Below are 15,168 nucleotides of genomic sequence, written 5' to 3'. Positions count from 1 at the left end.
AATTCCCTATGCCCAACTATTATTATACAGTTAATTAAGATTGGCAAGCTTCAGAAACAAGAATGGATGTTTTTGGCATTAAAATGGGCACTGTAGGTGTTTTCCTGGCCTCCACTCACTGCCGACTATGCTTCCCCATTGACTTGCATTGGGTTTCGTGTTTCGGTCGATCCCCGACTTTTAGCGATAATCGGCCGACTGCACTCGACTCGACTCTGGACAAAATCGGGTTTCCCAAAACCCTACTCGATCTTAAAAAAATGAAAGTCGCTCAACCCTAGTGGCTGACACAGTTAGTAGGCCAAAATACTAAAGTGGGCTAAATGTCAGCCAAGGAATTGGTCATAAATAAACTGGTGGCATAGCGAGGTACAGGGGTGGGCTCCTCTGCAGAGTTGCAGACAGGGGTAGTTGGAGCAAAGTATTAAGGGGTCTAAATGGAGGCCAGGGCCCCTGTATATTTTTACTATCATCTATCATTGCAACAAATTTGTTATGGCAGTGCCATTTAAGGATTTAACAGTACAGACTACACAGTGGTGGAGCAGGGAGAGGTAAGTTTTTCAAGTGGTAGAGAACAGTTCGAGCTGGGGGGGAACACTCTCTTGTGGGCGGCGGTACTGGCCCAGGGCCCTCATATTATGACTGTGTGTCTGATGTTGGTTGTGCACCACCACCATCAGAGACACTTCATTGTACTATGAGGGACCCTGTGCCAGTGCCATGGCCCAAGAGTGGGCACACCCACCTGTCCAGGCAAACGGCACTCGCACGGGTGCTTGCGCCACATTGTGACAACAGCCCTGTGGGGGGAGTCAGCCCATTTAGGGAGGTATACAAATGGCCTATGGTGGACATTCGGCACCTGCACATGGCGGAATTGGAGCAGTCAGTAAGAGGAGGCCAAAAACAAGAAATTTTTCTGGCAAGCTACGTGTCAGCAGGGGAAGGTGCGGCAAAATAATTTGAAATCCATGATTGGTTCATTTTAATGAAGGTTAGATCATCAACATTTCGGGGAGCCAGACGTGTCCTTTTTTCGGTCAGTATTGAACCATCAGCACTGAAGAATCTTTCTGAGAGCACACTAGCAGCTGGGCAAGCGAGCTCCTGTAATGCATATTCTGCCTATTCGGGCCAGGTGTCTAGTTTAGATACCCAGTAATCAAAGGGGAATGACCTGTGAGGGAGAACATCGATAATGGCGGAAAAATAGTTGGTAACCATACTGGACAAATGCTGTCTCCTGTCACTTTGAATCGATGCAGCAGTACCTGTCGTGTCTGCGATCATTGCAAAATCACTCCACAACCTGGTGAGAAATCCCCTCTGTCCAATGCCACTTCGGCTTTGTGCACCTCTAGCACCTCTGCCATGTTGCCCCCTACAGCTCGTGTGAGAACCATCAGCGCCGCTGTGTGCTGGGAATGCCTGAACCAAACGGTCTACAAGAGTTGCTTGTTTGGTAGCCAATATTTGCTCAAGGTTAGATTTATGCAGGGTCAACAGGGGACAGCCATAGTGGCACAGTTCTGCCTAGCCCACGGTATATGAAACAGTTGGCTGTAGGCATTTTCACCTCCTCCTCCTCTTCCCACCCTGCAGAAATCTAGCCTCCACTGTCCCTGCAAAGAAAAGGTGGTGTTGGACAGCTACAGCACAAGCGGTCTCGGGGGTTAATATTTCCTCCCTAACAATATCCCTGCTTCTGACGAAGCTGCAGCAACCTCTCCCTATGCTCAGATCACCAGAAGTAAGATGGCGGTCGTCGTGCACGCCCCTTTATAGCCCCTGTGACACCGCAGAAAGCAAGCCAATCACTGTCATGCCGTTTTCTAAGATGGTGGGGACCGAGACCTATGTCATCATGCTGCCCACACTCTGCGTCCACTTCATTGGCTGAGAAATGGCGCTTAAAGCGTCATACGAAACGCGACTTTGGTGCAAAGATCGCCGACCGCATGGCCGATCCCACGCTGGGATCGGGTCGGGTTTCACGAAACCAGACTTTGCCGAAAGTCGGCGATTTTTGAAAATGTCCGATCCGTTTCGCTCAACCCTATTCTAGATGCCTTCTTAGAATAGTTTTCTAAATTTTTCTCCCTGTAAACATGCACCTTCTTAACAATTTGAACAGCCAACTTGAGATTCTGTAACCATTGGGGGTAAACTCCTGGAGAAATAGATCGAGAGGATCTAAAGCAGGGATATGGTAAATGCTGGTTTATGTTATCAGCACAGTTTTTTTGTTTGATTTACTGCTTCTTTATTGTGCAGGGCTTTTGATTACTGGTTAGATTTACTAAATTGACTTTAACATGTGACAGTGGCATTTCATTGAATCATTAATGAAGTTATGTGACCATTTGACTTTTAGTTCAGACATCTGTCATAGCATTTAAAGGGCTTGTAGTCTTGACATTTCCAAATTAAAAAGTGAAGAGGTGGACAAGGAGCCATTTGTAATGGTTAATATTTGTTCCGGCATACTGGTTCTTGATTAAACACACAAAAAGTCTCTATGACTAGTGTTGACCATTCCGATACCGCAAGTATCGGGTATCGGCCGATACTTGCGGTGTCGGAATTCCGATACCGAGTTCCGATATTTTTGTGATATCGGAAATCGGAATCGGAAGTTCCCAGTGTATGGTTCCCAGGGTCTGGAGGAGAGGAGACTCTCCTTCAGGCCCTGGGATCCATATTCATGTAAAAAATAAAGAATTAAAATCAAAAATATGGATATACTCACCCCTCTGGAGGCCCCTGGACCTTACCGATGTAACCAGCAGCCTCCGTTCCTAAGAATGAGGAGTTTAGGACCTGCGATGACGTCGCGGCTTGTGATTGGTCGCGTGAGCGGTCACATGAGCGGTCACGCGACCAATCACAAGCCGCCACGTCATCGAAGGTCCTAAACTCCTCATTCTTAGGAACGGAGGCTGCCGGTTACATCAGTAAGGTCCAGGGGCCGCCGGACGGGTGAGTTTATCCTTATTTTTTATTTTAATTCTTTATTTTTTACATGAATATGGATCCCAGGGCCTGAAGGAGAGTTTCCTCTCCTTCAGACCCTGGGAACCATCCAGGATAGCTTCCCATACTTGTGTCCCATTGACTTGTATTGGTATCGGGTATCGGTATCGGCGATATCCAATATTTTTCGGGTATCGGCCGATACTGTCCGATACCGATACTTTCAAGTATCGGAAGGTATAGCTCAACACTATCTATGACAAGACAGATGTTTAATAAAATCCAAGGCTTTTTTGAAGCCAACCTTCAGGGAACTTCTGTAAAATCAGTATGTACATGTAGGTTCATTCATTATAAATGAAAAGTTAGTGCACAATTCTTTTATTTATTTTATACTCTTATATAGCGCCATTATTTCCACAGCACTTTACAGACATTATCGACACTGTCCCCATTGGGGCTCACAATCTAAATTTCCTATGAGCATGTCATAGAATCATAGACTGTAAGAGTTGGAAGGGACCTCAAGGGTCATCATGTCCAACCCCCTGCTCAATGCAGGATTCACTAAACCATCTCAGACAGATGTCTTTCCAGCCTCTGCTTGAAGGCTTCCATTGAAGGAGAACTCACCGCTTCTTGTGATAGCCTGTTCCACTCATTGATCAACATTACTGTCGATAAGTTTTTTCTAATATATAATTTGCATCTTCTCCCTTTTAGTTTTGTTACATTGCTTCTCGTGTTTCCATGTCCAAATCAAAATAAAGGTGATCCCTGTAAACTGTGACATTCCTTCACATATTTGTACACAGCTATTAAGTCTCCTCTTATCCTTTTTTGCAAGCTAAACATTCCTTGATCCTTTACCCATTCCTCGTAGGACATAATTTGCAGTCTGCTCACCATCTGTCTTTTTTAAAATGCGGCCTGAACAAGGAGGAGTAGAGAGGGATAATTACTTAACGTGATCTAGACTCTATACTTCTCTTTATACATCCTAGAACTGTGTTTGCTTTTTGCTGTTGCATCACACTGTTGACTCATGTACAGTCTGTGATCTATTGGTATACCCAAGTCTTTTTCACATGTGCTGTTGCTTAGTTGTATTCCTCCCATTCTGTAGAAGTAATTTTAGTTTTTCTTACCCAGATGTAAAACCTTGCATTTCTCAATGAAATATACCATTCTATTAGTCACTGGTAGGGTTGAGCGAAACGGATCGTTCATTTTCATAAGTCGCCGACTTTTGGCAAAGTCGGCGTCTCATGAAACCGAGCCGATCCCTGTGTGGGGTTTGCCATGCGGTACGCGACTTTCGCGCCAAAGTCGCGTTTCAATGACGCTAAAAGCGCCATTTCTCAGCCAATGAAGGTGGACGCAGAGTGTGGGCAGCGTGATGACATAGATTTCAGTCCCCACCATCTTAGAGAAGGGCATTGCAGTGATTGGCTTGCTTTCTGCCGCGTCACAGGGGCTATAAAGGGGCGTTCCCGCCGACCGCCATCTTACTGCTGCTGATCTGAGCGTAGGGAGAGGTTGCTGCCGCTTCTTCAGAAGCTGGGATAGTGATAGGCAGGGTACATAAAGCCACAAACCGCTTGTGCTGTAGCGATTTCCACTGTCCAACACCACCTTTTGTTTGCAGGACAGTGGAAGCTACTTTTTTTTTCCTCAGCGCTGTAGCTCATTGGGCTGCCCTAGAAGGCTCCCTGATAGCTGCGTTGCTTTGTGTGTACACCGCTGTGTAAACCAACTGCTTTTTTCAAAGCACAAATCCTGTTTTTCCTTCCTTTCTGCACAGCTATCTTGTGTGTTTGTCCACACTTTTGTGTGCAGCAGTCCTTTTTACAGCTGCCTGCCATACTTTGCTGAGATAACTGCAGGGAGATAAATATTGGCAAGTCTGCCTCCGTGCCATTGCTGTGTGTGGCATCTGTCTCTCATTGTGTGGCACCGAAAACACTGTGTAATACTTGGCCATTTTTTTTTTTTCTAAATTCTCCCTTTTCCCCAAAAAAAAATAGTGGGAGATAAATATTGGCAAGTCTGCCTCCGTGCCATTGCTGTGTGTGGCATCTCTCTCTCATTGTGTGCCACTGAAAACACTGTGTAATACTTGGCCATTTTTTTTTGGGGGGGTACATTCTCCCTTTTCAAAAAAAAAAAATGAATGGGAGATAAATATTGGCAAGTCTGCCTCCGTGCCATTGCTGTGTGTGGCATCTCTCTCTCATTGTGTGCCACTGAAAACACTGTGTAATACTTGGCCATTTTTTTTTGGGGGGGTACATTCTCCCTTTTCAAAAAAAAAAAATGAATGGGAGATAAATATTGGCAAGTCTGCCTCCGTGCCATTGCTGTGTGTGGCATCTCTCTCTCATTGTGTGCCACTGAAAACACTGTGTAATACTTGGCCATTTTTTTTTGGGGGGGGTACATTCTCCCTTTTCAAAAAAAAAAAATTATTGGGAGATAAATATTGGCAAGTCTGCCTCCGTGCCATTGCTGTGTGTGGCATCTCTCTCTCATTGTGTGCCACTGAAAACACTGTGTAATACTTGGCCATTTTTTTTTGGGGGGGTACATTCTCCCTTTTCAAAAAAAAAAATATATATTGGGAGATAAATATTGGCAAGTCTGTCTCCGTGCCATTGCTGTGTGTGGCATCTCTCTCTTATTGTGTGCCACTGAAAACACTGTGTAATACTTGGCCATTTTTTTTTGGGGGGGGTACATTCTCCCTTTTCAAAAAAAAAAAATTATTGGGAGATAAATATTGTCAAGTCTGCCTCCGTGCCATTGCTGTGTGTGGCATCTCTCTCATTGTGTGCCACTGAAAACACTGTGTAATACTTGGCCATTTTTTTTTGGGGGGGGGGGTTCATTCTCCCTTTTCAAAAAAATAAAAAATTATTGGGAGATAAATATTGGCAAGTCTGCCTCCGTGCCATTGCTGTGTGTGGCATCTCTCTCTCATTGTGTGCCACTGAAAACACTGTGTAATACTTGGCCATTTTTTTTTTTTAGGGTAAATTCTCCCAGAAAAAAAAAAAAATAGTGGGAGATTAAGATTGGCATTTCTGCTTGAGTGCTGGGCCTGTGTGTGCCATCTGTCTCAAATTATTGGGCCACAGAAAACCTAGTGTGTAACATTGGGCCTGATTTTCCTTTCAGTGTCAGGCACCTATAAAGGTATATATAAATCCTACAGAAGTTTGAGTTCACCTTATAAGTTGTTTAACAGTAACAAATAGTGTTACTTTGGTTACGTTTTGCAAACAATTTGGAAGTCTAGTGGAAGAGGTCGTGGCCGTGGGCGGTCATTGTCAGCTGGTAATGATGGTAGTGGTGGTGGAGCATCAGGTGGTCGTGGTAAAAGCAGTGCAGCACCTAAGTCTCGAGTTGTTGAGCCAGGTTCGTTGTCTGGCTACACAAGGCCTCGAACGCTCTCTTTTCTGGGAGTAGGAAAACCCCTTTTGAAGCCGGAGCAGCAGGAACAAGTATTGGCTTTCATTGCTGACTCTGCCTCTAGCTCTTTCGCCTCCTCCTCGGACAATGTGCAAAATGTCAGAGCAGTGCATCGTCAGTGGATGCTCCCGGTCAGGGACAAGTCGCTTCCTTGTCTTCTTCACCCAGAACAAGAGAGAAGGATGCGTCAGGAGACACAACGGGTTACTCCGTGGAGCTCTTTACACATACCGTTCCTGGGTTAGACAGTGAAACAGTTAACAGGCCATGTCCATTAGAAGTTGAATCGGACATGGAGTGCACAGATGCACAGCCACAGCCAGATTACTATGCTGTTCCTTTGACTCAGACCAGAACTTTGCCCTCGCAGTGTACTGAGGCAGAATCAAACCCAGCGGAGACTATGGTGCCCCGTCACGGACGCTATACCACCGGCTTACACGGTGACACAGACGAAATCGCACACGACATAGAAGAGGAGGTCATAGATGACCCAGTTGTGGACCCCGATTGGCAGCCATTGGGGAACAGGGTGCAGGCGGCAGTAGTTCTGAAGTGGAGGAGGAGGAGCCGCAGCAGGCATCAACATCACAACAGGTTCCATCTACCGGGCCCGTATCTGGCCAAAAACGCGTGGCAAAACCAAAACCAGTTGGAGGACAGCGTGGCCATCCGGTTAAAGAAGCTCAGTCTGCAATGCCTGAAAAGGTATCCGATAGTAGAAAGAGTGCAGTCTGGCATTTTTTTAAACAACATCCAAATGATCAGCGCAAAGTCATCTGTCAAAAATGTTCAACAACCTTAAGCAGAGGTCAGAATCTTAAAAGTCTAAATACAAGTTGCATGCATAGACATTTATCCACCATGCATTTGCAAGCCTGGACTAACTACCAAACGTCCCTAAAGGTTGCAGCACCCTCGGCCAATGAAGCTAGTCAGCAACGCTACATCCCTTCCCTCCCTGTAAGCCGACCATTTCCCACACCACCTGCAGTATCTGTGCTGCTTTCGTCGCCAGGCCAAAGCAGTCAGGGAATCACCAGGTTAGTAGTAGGAAACACTGCATGTAGGGCACCGGCAAGAATACCATCTCCAACCCTCTCTCAGTCACCCATGTCCACCGGCACCACCGCTAGTTCCACAATCTCCAGCTCTCCAGTCCAGCTCACCCTACATGAGGCTCTTGTTAGGAAAAGGAAGTACTCATCCTCGCATCTGTGTACACAGGGTTTGAACGCCCACATTGCTAGACTACTCTCATTAGAGATGATGCCCTACCGGTTAGTTGAAAGCGAAGCTTTCAAAGCGCTGATGGACTACACTGTACCACGCTATGAACTACCCAGTCGGCACTTCTTTTCTAGAAAAGCCATAACAGCCCTCCAACAGCATGTTAAAGAACGCATCGTCCATGCACTCAGGCAGTCTGTGACTACAAAGGTGCACCTGACAACAGATGCCTGGACCAGTAGGCATGGCCAGGGACGTTCCGTGTCCATCACGGCACACTGGGTGAATGTGGTGGATGCAGGGTCCACAGGGGACAGCAATATTGGGACAGTTCTGCCTAGCCCACGGTCAAGGAAAGAGTTGGCTGTAGGCATTCGCCCCCCCTCCTCCTCTTCCTCCTCCTCATGCAGAAGTGAGAGCTCGTCCACAAACCGCAGTCCCACATCCACTACATCCGCAGCTGCCACTGTTGCACACCAGGTGTGCCATTATGGGACAGCTAGTGGCAAGCTTCAGCAGGCTGTATTGGCAATGAAGTGTTTGGGTGACAACAGACACACCGCGGAAGTTCTGTCCGAGTTCTTGCAGAATGAAACTCAGTCATGGCTGGGCACTGTACATCTTGAGGCAGGCAAGGTAGTGAGTGATAACGGAAGGAATTTCATGGCAGCCATAGCCCTTTCCCAACTGAAACACATTCCTTGCCTGGCTCACACCTTAAACCTGGTGGTGCAGTGCTTCCTGAAAAGTTACCCGGGGCTCCCCGAACTGCTCCTCAAAGTGCGCAGACTTTGCTCGCATATCCGCCGTTCGCCCGTACACTCCAGCCGTATGCAGAACTATCAGCGGTCTTTGAACCTTCCCCAGCATCGCCTAATCATCGACTTTGCAACAAGGTGGAACTCCACACTGCACATGCTTCAGAGACTGTGTGAACACAGGCGTGCTGTTATGTTTTTGTGGGAGGATACACGGGCAGGCAGTTGGATGGCAGACATGGAGTTGTCAGGTGTGCAGTGGTCGAAGCTACAATACCTGTGTCAAGTCCTTCAGTGTTTTGAGGAATGCACACGGCTGGTTAGTGCAGACAACGCCATAATAAGCATGAGCATCCCCCTAATGCGTCTGCTGATGCAAAGTTTGACGCACATAAAGGAGCAGGCGTCTGCAGCCGAGGAAGAGGAAAGCCTTGATGACAGTCAGCCATTGTCTGGTCAGGGCGGTGTAGAGGACGCTGTAGCGGGCGAAGAGGAGGAGGAGGACGAGGAGGATGATGGGGATGAGTACTTTTTGAATGAGGAAGCTTCTCCTGGGCCAACAGAAATTAGTTGAGTTGCAAGGCCGGGTTCTGTTTTTTTAAGGGAGACAAGTGACGTAGATTTGCCTGTAACTGCCCCTCAAACCAGCAAAACCGCAGATTTGCCAACAGGAACTTTGGCCCACATGGCGGATTATGCCTTACGTATCCTCAAAAAGGACCCACGCATTACTAAAATGATGAGCGATGACGATTACTGGTTGGCCTGCATCCTTGACCCTCGCTATAAAGGCAAATTGCAAAATATTATGCCACATGAGAACCTCGAACAAATCTTAGCAACCAAACAAGCTACTCTTGTAGACCGTTTGATTCAGGCATTCCCAGCACACAGCGCCGGTGATGGTTCTCACACAAGCTGCAGGGGGCTACATGGCAGAGGTGTTAGAGGTGCACAGATCAGAAGTGGCGTTGGACAGAGGGGTTTTCTGACCAGGTTGTGGAGTGATTTCGCAATGACCGCAGACAGGACAGGTACTGCAGCATCTATTCAAAGTGACAGGAGACAACATTTGTCCAGTATGGTTACTAACTATTTTTCATCCCTTATCGATGTTCTCCCTCAACCGTCATTCCCATTTGATTACTGGGCATCCAAATTAGACACCTGGCCTGAATTGGCAGAATATGCGTTGCAGGATCTTGCTTGCCCAGCAGCTAGTGTGCTATCAGAAAGAGTATTCAGTGCTGCTGGTTCAATATTAACCGAAAAAAGGACTCGTCTGGCTACCCAAAATGTGGATGATCTCACCTTCATTAAAATGAACCACTCCTGGATTTCTAATAATTTTGCCCCACCTTTCCCGGCTGACACCTAGCTTTCCTATAAAAAGGTCTTGCTTGTGGACTGATCTTACTGAGTGTTCAAATCTCTTAATTTGCAGCAGCTGTATGACCAGCATACGACATGTTTACACATCCCCCAATGGGAAAACTCCCCCCCACGGGGCCGTTGTCTCACTCTCGACACTTGGCGCAAGCACCCGTTAGTTACAGTGCTGTTTGTCAGAGGAGGTGGGTGTGCTCTCTTTTGGTCGATGGCACTGCCACTGGGTCCCTCATAGTACAATGTAGTGTCTCTGGCGGTGGTGGTGCGCACCCAACGTCAGACACACCGTTGTAACATGAGGGGCCCTGGGGCGGTACCGCCGGCCACAAGAGAGTCCCCCCCAGCTCAAACTGTGCTCTACCACGTGCAAAATTATCTCGCACACCTCCAACAATGTTTAGTCTATGCGCTGACATCATTCAATGCCTAGTACTGACAAACAATAACAATTTCTTGACATCTATGATGCTAGTTAAAGTAGTCTGGGTCAGTGTCCTATATTGACACCAGTACATACTAATTTACTGCCAAATTACTGTGTCACAAACTCTGCAGATGAGCCCACCCCTGTACCTAAGCATGCCACCCTTTTTTTATTTATAGTTGTTTTGCGAGACATTAACATCTATTTATTTTTTGGGAGTACTAACTGTGTCACACACTTCTTGCAATACTCCTCCCCTGACCAGTGACCACAATGCTACCTGGAGTGCCTGCCTGTGTATCCATGTAACCGATTTCAAACTGCCATGACTGCCTACTGTTTGTTATTTTAGGCCTTTGTGAGCCTGTCTGCGGCCCCTACTAGCAATACTCCTCCACTGACCAGTGACCATAATGCTGCCTGGAGTGCCTGCCTGTGTATCCATGTAACCGATTTCAAACTGCCATGACTGGCTACTGTTTGTTATTTTAGGCCTTTGTGTGCCTGTCTGCGGCCCCTACTAGCAATACTCCTCCACTGACCAGTGACCACAATGCTGCCTGGAGTGCCTGCCTGTGTATCCATGTAACCGATTTCAAACTGCCATGACTGCCTACTGTTTGTTCTTTTAGGCCTTTGTGAGCCTGTCTGCGGCCCCTACTTGCAATACTCCTCCACTGACCAGTGACCACAATGCTGCCTGGAGTGCCTGCCTGTGTATCCATGTAACCGATTTCAAACTGCCATGACTGCCTACTGTTTGTTATTTTAGGCCTTTGTGAGCCTGTCTGCGGCCCCTACTTGCAATACTCCTCCACTGACCAGTGACCACAATGCTGCCTGGAGTGCCTGCCTGTGTATCCATGTAACCGATTTCAAACTGCCATGACTGCCTACTGTTTGTTATTTTAGGCCTTTGTGAGCCTGTCTGCGGCCCCTACTTGCAATACTCCTCCACTGACCAGTGACCACAATGCTGCCTGGAGTGCCTGCCTGTGTATCCATGTAACCGATTTCAAACTGCCATGACTGCCTACTGTTTGTTATTTTAGGCCTTTGTGAGCCTGTCTGCGGCCCCTACTAGCAATACTCCTCCACTGACCAGTGACCATAATGCTGCCTGGAGTGCCTGCCTGTGTATCCATGTAACCGATTTCAAACTGCCATGACTGCCTACTGTTTGTTATTTTAGGCCTTTGTGAGCCTGTCTGCGGCCCCTACTTGCAATACTCCTCCACTGACCAGTGACCACAATGCTGCCTGGAGTGCCTGCCTGTGTATCTATGTAACCGATTTCAAACTGCCATGACTGCCTACTGTTTGTTATTTTAGGCCTTTGTGAGCCTGTCTGCGGCCCCTACTTGCAATACTCCTCCACTGACCAGTGACCACAATGCTGCCTGGAGTGCCTGCCTGTGTATCCATGTAACCGATTTCAAACTGCCATGACTGCCTACTGTTTGTTCTTTTAGGCCTTTGTGAGCCTGTCGCGGCCCCTACTTGCAATACTCCTCCACTGACCAGTGACCACAATGCTGCCTGGAGTGCCTGCCTGTGTATCCATGTAACCGATTTCAAACTGCCATGACTGCCTACTGTTTGTTATTTTAGGCCTTTGTGAGCCTGTCTGCGGCCCCTACTTGCAATACTCCTCCACTGACCAGTGACCACAATGCTGCCTGGAGTGCCTGCCTGTGTATCCATGTAACCGATTTCAAACTGCCATCACTGCCTACTGTTTGTTATTTTAGGCCTTTGTGAGCCTGTCTGCGGCCGCTACTTGCAATACTCCTCCACTGACCAGTGACCACAATGCTGCCTGGAGTGCCTGCCTGTGTATCCATGTAACCGATTTCAAACTGCCATGACTGCCTACTGTTTGTTATTTTAGGCCTTTGTGAGCCTGTCTGCGGCCCTTACTTGCAATACTCCTCCACTGACCAGTGACCATAATGCTGCCTGGAGTGCCTGCCTGTGTATCCATGTAACCAATTTCAAACTGCCATGACTGCCTACTGTTTGTTATTTTAGGCCTTTGTGAGCCTGTCTGCGGCCCCAACTTGCAATACTCCTCCACTGACCAGTGACCATAATGCTGCCTGGAGTGCCTGCCTGTGTATCCATGTAACCGATTTCAAACTGCCATGACTGCCTACTGTTTGTTCTTTTAGGCCTTTGTGAGCCTGTCTGCGGCCCCTACTTGCAATACTCCTCCACTGACCAGTGACCACAATGCTGCCTGGAGTGCCTGCCTGTGTATCCATGTAACCGATTTCAAACTGCCATGACTGCCTACTGTTTGTTATTTTAGGCCTTTGTGAGCCTGTCTGCGGCCCCTACTTGCAATACTTCTCCACTGACCAGTGACCACAATGCTGCCTGGAGTGCCTGCCTGTGTATCCATGTAACCGATTTCAAACTGCCATGACTGCCTACTGTTTGTTATTTTAGGCCTTTGTGAGCCTGTCTGCGGCCCCTACTTGCAATACTCCTCCACTGACCACACCAATGCTGCCTGTGTACCCCTGGAACCTATTTAAAAGTTGATAGAGCCTAGTTATATATTTTATTTACTATTAATAAGGCCATGATGGACTACGCTGTACCACGCTACAAGCTAACCAGTCGACACTTCTTTTGCAAGAAAAGCCATCCCAACCCTCCACCAGCATGTAAAAGACTGCATTGTCCATGCACTCTGGCAATCTGTGAGTACAAAGGTGCACCTGACAACAGACGCATGGACCTGTAGGCATGGCCACGGAAGATTACGTGTCCATTACGGCGCAATGGGTTAATGTGGTGGATGCATGGTCCACAGGGGACAGCCTACTAAGTCTGTCTGCAGTCCCTAATTCAAATTGTCCTCCACTGTCTAAATCGGAGCTTCATCCTTCTGTCTTTCGGCCTATAGTATCAGAAATTAAACTGCATTTGGCCTTCAACTTTGGTTACGGCCTACTAACGGTGTCTGCCCCTGCCTGGTGTTTGTCCTCAACTGAATAAAGCTGAGCTTCATCCTTCTGGCTTTCGGCCTATAGTATCAGAAATTAAACTGCATTTGGCCTTCAACTTTGGTTACGGCCTACTAACGGTGTCTGCCCCTGCCTGGTGTTTCTCCTCAACTGAATAAAGCTGAGCTTCATCCTTCTGGCTTTCGGCCTATAGTATCAGAAATTAAACTGCATTTGGCCTTCAACTTTGGTTAGGGCCTACTAACGGTGTCTGCCCCTCCCTGGTGTTTGCCCTCAACTGAATAAAGCTGAGCTTCATCCTTCTGGCTCTCATTAAGTGCTGTGTTTTCAAAAATTGGTGGTTAGGGCCTACTAACGGTGTCTGCCCCTCCCTGGTCTTTGCCCTCAACTGAATAAAGCTGAGCTTCATCCTTCTGGCTTTCGGCCTATAGTATCAGAAATTAAACTGCATTTGGCCTTCAACTTTGGTTACGGCCTACTAACGGTGTCTGCCCCTGCCTGTTGTTTCTCCTCAACTGAATAAAGCTGAGCTTCATCCTTCTGGCTTTCGGCCTATAGTATCAGAAATTAAACTGCATTTGGCCTTCAACTTTGGTTACGGCCTACTAACGGTGTCTGCCCCTGCCTGGTGTTTGTCCTCAACTGAATAAAGCTGAGCTTCATCCTTCTGGCTTTCGGCCTATAGTATCAGAAATTAAACTGCATTTGGCCTTCAACTTTGGTTACGGCCTACTAACGGTGTCTGCCCCTGCCTGGTGTTTCTCCTCAACTGAATAAAGCTGAGCTTCATCCTTCTGGCTTTCGGCCTATAGTATCAGAAATTAAACTGCATTTGGCCTTCAACTTTGGTTAGGGCCTACTAACGGTGTCTGCCCCTCCCTGGTGTTTGCCCTCAACTGAATAAAGCTGAGCTTCATCCTTCTGGCTCTCATTAAGTGCTGTTTTCAAAAATTGGTGGTTAGGGCCTACTAACGGTGTCTGCCCCTCCCTGGTGTTTGCCCTCAACTGAATAAAGCTGAGCTTCATCCTTCTGGCTTTTGGCCTATAGTATCAGAAATTAAACTGCATTTGGCCTTCAACTTTGGTTGCGGCCTACTAACGGTGTCTGCCCTGCCTGGTGTTTCTCCTCAACTGAATAAAGCTGAGCTTCATCCTTCTGGCTTTCGGCCTATAGTATCAGAAATTAAACTGCATTTGGCCTTCAACTTTGGTTACGGCCTACTAACGGTGTCTGCCCCTGCCTGGTGTTTGTCCTCAACTGAATAAAGCTGAGCTTCATCCTTCTGGCTTTCGGCCTATAGTATCAGAAATTAAACTGCATTTGGCCTTCAACTTTGGTTACGGCCTACTAACGGTGTCTGCCCCTGCCTGGTGTTTCTCCTCAACTGAATAAAGCTGAGCTTCATCCTTCTGGCTTTCGGCCTATAGTATCAGAAATTAAACTGCATTTGGCCTTCAACTTTGGTTAGGGCCTACTAACGGTGTCTGCCCCTCCCTGGTGTTTTCCCTCAACTGAATAAAGCTGAGCTTCATCCTTCTGGCTCTCATTAAGTGCTGTTTTCAGAAATTGGTGGTTAGGGCCTACTAACGGTGTCTGCCCCTCCCTGGTGTTTGCCCTCAACTGAATAAAGCTGAGCTTCATCCTTCTGGCTTTTGGCCTATAGTATCAGAAATTAAACTGCATTTGGCCTTCAACTTTGGTTACGGCCTACTAACGGTGTCTGCCCTGCCTGGTGTTTCTCCTCAACTGAATAAAGCTGAGCTTCATCCTTCTGGCTTTCGGCCTATAGTATCAGAAATTAAACTGCATTTGGCCTTCAACTTTGGTTACGGCCTACTAACGGTGTCTGCCCCTGCCTGGTGTTTGTCCTCAACTGAATAAAGCTGAGCTTCATCCTTCTGGCTTTCGGCCTATAGTATCAGAAATTAAACTGCATTTGGCCTT

Source organism: Ranitomeya variabilis, chromosome 1, assembly GCF_051348905.1.
Source record: "Ranitomeya variabilis isolate aRanVar5 chromosome 1, aRanVar5.hap1, whole genome shotgun sequence".
NCBI classification, from domain to species: Eukaryota; Metazoa; Chordata; class Amphibia; order Anura; family Dendrobatidae; genus Ranitomeya; species Ranitomeya variabilis.
This window is presented reverse-complemented; position numbering follows the sequence as displayed.